This window comes from Apium graveolens, chromosome 5, assembly GCF_009905375.1.
Source record: "Apium graveolens cultivar Ventura chromosome 5, ASM990537v1, whole genome shotgun sequence".
In the NCBI taxonomy this organism is placed as follows: Eukaryota; Viridiplantae; Streptophyta; class Magnoliopsida; order Apiales; family Apiaceae; genus Apium; species Apium graveolens.
In genome coordinates, this window is record NC_133651.1 from 153,793,783 (window position 1) to 153,798,388 (window position 4,606).

The 4,606-nt window shown below is 40.4% G+C and overlaps 1 non-coding gene across 1 annotated transcript; it reads right to left on the minus strand.

The window, feature by feature from the left end:
• Positions 1-243: 243 nt before the first annotated feature.
• Positions 244-350, minus strand: LOC141662645 (small nucleolar RNA R71). Its single transcript, XR_012550749.1, has one exon. It is a non-coding gene; the product is annotated as a small nucleolar RNA R71 (small nucleolar RNA).
• Between the last annotated feature and the right edge of the window lie 4,256 nt (positions 351-4,606).

Consider the following 4,606-nt stretch of genomic DNA (forward strand, 5'->3'; position numbering starts at 1 on the left):
GTTTCTTTTGGAGGTGCTGTGACTGAAGACCCCAACATGCACATAAGGAATTTTGTCGAGATCTGCAATACTTTCAAATATAATGGTATGACTGATGAGGCTATCAAGCTGAGGCTTTTCCCATTCTCACTGAGGGATAAAGCTAAGGACTGGTTATATTCAGAACCAGCTGGGTCTATCACTACTTGGCAAGATCTTGCGCAAAAGTTTCTGGTGAAGTTTTATCCAATGGCGAAGACTGCTACTATGAGGAGTGCTCTTACTCAGTTTGCGCAGCAACCTACAGAATCTATGTGCGAAGCTTGGGAGCGCTACAAGGAGATGTTGAGAAAGTGTCCACATTATAGAATGCCTGATTGGATGGTGATCACTGGTTTCTATAATGGTTTGGGGGCCCAATCTCGGCCCATGCTCGATGCAGCAGCTGGAGGCGCCTTATGGGCCAAAAGCTATATTGAGGCTTATAATCTTATTGAGACTATGGCTGCAAATGAGCATCAAAACCCAACTCAAAGGATGATTCCTGGGAAGGTAGCAGGTATTTTGGAAGTTGATGCAGCTACAGCTATTGCAGCGCAGCTCCAAGCGCTGTCTATAAATGTCGATTCTCTAGCCACCTATGGAGTCAATCAGATAGCTATGGTCTGTGAGCTTTGTGCAGGTTCTCATGCTACGGATCAGTGTTCGCTTGTTAATAAATCTGTTCAGTATGTGAACAATTATCAGCGACCGTAGCAGCCTCTGCCAGCTACTTATCATCCTAACAACAGAAATCATCCAAATTTCAGCTGGAGTAATAATCAGAATGATATTCAGCAACCATATCAGCAAGGCGTAAGTAAACAGTTCAATCCACCTGGATTCCAGCAACCACATCAGTATGCTCAAAGGCAATCATATCCTCAACAAGGAGGTGCAGCTCCACCCTCTAGTGCTGATTTTGAGGAACTTAAGTTGTTATACAAAAGTCAGGCGGTCTCTATCAAGACCTTGGAAAATCAAATCGGTCAAATAGCCAATGCAGTGCTCAATCGTCAACCTGGCACACTTCCCAGTGATACTGAAGTGCCAGGCAGGAAGGAAGCTAAAAAGCAAGTCAAGGCTATTACCTTACGGTCTGGAAAAGTTGCTAATGCTGAAAAAGCAAAAGTAGGAGAAGTTGAAGTTGGTGATGAAGAAGCTAAGCAAAAGGAGAAAGCGGCGGAACCAAGGAAGACTACTGTTGAACACACTCTGCCTGAGGGTAATATAGGGGAGAAACAGCTCTATCCTCCACCACCTTTCCCTAAGAGATTGCAATAACAAAAGCTGGATAAGCAGTTTGGTAAGTTTCTGGAGGTGTTCAAGAAACTTCACATCAACATACCTTTCGCGGAGGCTCTGGAACAAATTCCTAGTTATGCAAAGTTTATGAAGAGTATTCTTTCAAGGAAGGTGAAACTGGATGATCTAAAGACCGTTGCTTTAATGGAAGAATGTAGTGCTGTGCTGCAACAAAAGTTACCTCCAAAGCTTAAAGATCCAGGTAGCTTCACCATTCCTTACACCATTGGCAAGTTGTCTTTTGACAAGTGCCTTTGTGATTTAGGAGCAAGCATCAATCTGATGCCGTTTTCTATCTTTAAAAAGTTGAATTTTCCTGATCCAAAGCCCACCTACATGTCTCTACAATTGGCTGATCGTTCTATTACATACCCACGAGGCATAGTGGAGGATGTGCTAGTAAAGGTGGATAAGCTCTTCTTTCCTGCAGACTTTGTTATTCTGGATTTCGAGGAAGATAAGAAGATTCCAATAATCTTGGGGAAACCTTTCTTGGCTACAGGCCGTACCTTGATAGATGTGCAGAAAGGTGAACTTACTATGCGGGTACAGGATTAGGATGTGACATTCAATGTATTCAAAGCAATGAAATTCCCTACAGTAGATGAGGAGTGCTTAAAAGTGGATTTGATTGATTCTGCGATTACTTCAGAACTTGATCATATGCTAATGACTGATGCATTAGAGAAGGCCTTAGTGGGGGATTTTGACAGTGATGATGAGGATGGCAATGAGCAACTACAATATCTAAATGCTTCTCCTTGGAGGCGAAAGCTATACATGCCATTTGAATCTCTTGGTACTTCTGACCTCAAAAATGCTGAAGGAAGGCTCAAACCATCTATTGAGGAAGCACTTATCTTGGAGCTTAAACCATTGCCTGAACACTTGAGGTATGCTTTTTTAGGTGATGCATCTACTTTACCTGTCATTATTGCATCTAACCTTTCAGGTAGTGAGGAGGATAAGCTCTTAAGGATCTTGAGAGAATTCAAATCGGCTATCGAATGGACTATAGCAGACATCAAATGGATCAGCCCTTCATACTGCATGCATAAGATTCTGCTAGAGGAGGGTAGTAAGCTGACTGTTGAGCAACAGCCCAGACTTAATCCTATCATGAAAGAAGTGGTGAAGAAAGAAATTCTGAAGTGGCTGGATGCAGGAATCATTTATCCTATTTTTGATATTTCTTGGGTGAGCCGTATGCAATGTGTACCTAAGAAAGGAGGTATTACTGTGGTAGCAAATGAGAAGAACGAGCTCATCCCCACTCGAACAGTCACAGGATGGAGGGTATGCATGGACTACAGAAAGTTGGACAAGGCCACGAGGAAGGATCACTTCCCTCTTCCGTTTATTGATCAGATACTTAAAACCTTAAGTTGATATACTTAAAGGTAAAATTACAACTCTGAGGTTGTATTAAAGTATTCTTCGATCTATAAATATATAATCGAAAGAAGAAGAATACTAAGGAAGTCATAAGCCATAAGTACTTAATATAAAAAGACTTCTCATATTACTCCACCTATCTATTTAATCTATAAAGGAGTAATCATAATAATACTTGGACTACTATTTATTATCTTAAGTCAAGTATTCTTATTTTGTTTAATATTCTTATTTGAATATTATACTATTTCTGGGCTAGTACAGTAACATACTAGTTCAAACCATCTTTTCTATACTTGGTTTGTTTCGTGGATTGTCTTATTAGTTTTGTAGTGAGGTGAAGTGATGTGAGGTGATTCTCGTTCTAGCGGGGAGTTAGTAGTCTTCGCACCGTGAAGAAGAGGAAAGACCCAAGACCGGATCACTAAGATCCAAGACCGATAAAAGCTAAGGAAGCCAAGTCCACACAAAGGCTCCACACAAAGGCTTCTCCGCCTACTAAAGGAGCGAGTTTATTATAAGGAAAAATCCCGAGTAGGGGTGAGCGAATCTATTAGAGGTTGCGCCATCACGAACCAGGATAAAATCACCGTGTGGTATTTTCTTTCCTTGCACTTTATTTTCCGCACATATAAACTGTATAACCACTCGGTAAAGTTTTAAAAAGGGATACAATATTTTTAAAATGCCACAACAATTTTTAAATTGGTAATTAAGCTATTCAACCCCCCTTCTAGCTTAAAATAGCCCTCTTACGGGACCTTACAGTTTATGATGCAGTAAATGAAGTAAACAAGGCTCAAAGCAAAGCTTTCCATAACTTTGGAAAAGCACTTCAACTTACTTTAGTTGGGCATCAAGATAAGATAATGAAGATGGTCAGAGAAAAGATGGACCAAATCATTCCTTCCCAAACATATATCAAGAATAAATTCATAACCTTTGCTGATCAAATGGCAAGATATGATTTAAGTGCAGTGGAAACAAGTGTAAAAAATCTAAGAACCTCATTTGTAGCCCTGCATGATCAAGTTCAAAACCATATTACTCACTCCAATGACACAAGACTGAAGCTGGATCAGATACACTCTAGCAGATATACTCTTTCAGCCTTGCTCATGGAAGAAATTAAAAAGGCTGTGCAGGATAATTTTGGGGTCTCTACTTCCTCCACATCTCAATTATCATCCAACATGCAAATTCAAGAACTTCAACAGCAAGTGTCTTCTCTCCAAACTTCAAATGACTCAGTGGACAAGTACATGCTCTCACATCCTTGGTGCAAAGTCAGCAAACAGAAATCAAAATCCTAGTGAACTCTCACAAGCATCTCCAAATGCAGAATATCGTAGCTTTGAGAGCCATCATGGGAAAGCTCAAAATACGATTGCCCTCATTGCCTGAAGATCTAAGGCCAGAATTACCAACTCCCCTAATCATGCCTGTCAACAAGACTAAGGGGGAGATTGAAGCTAGGATTCAACAATCCAAAAAATGCTGGTAAATCTAAATATAAGGAGCCTATCATCTCAACTCAGCATGGCCAAAGTTCTTTACAAGCTCAATCATTCAAAGATGTGGGAAAAGACAGACTCAAAAAGGATACAGAAGGACCAAATCAAGATCAGGAATTCAGTGAAATTTTTGCAGTCCTGAGGATGTCTCTTAAAAACAACTACATCACCTACAAAAGTGCATTGGCCAAGAACATCAACTTCATCAGGGCCGTGGTTGTGAAAATTGATAATTACTTGGAGAAATGGATTGTTGTAAACGTCAATGATGGTGGTGTAGACAGATGTCTCCAGGTGTCTCTTCCAACTCTCAAAACCTTAAGAGCATCTGAGCTGGACATAATGATTGAAAGTGTAAATCCACTTATTCCAGA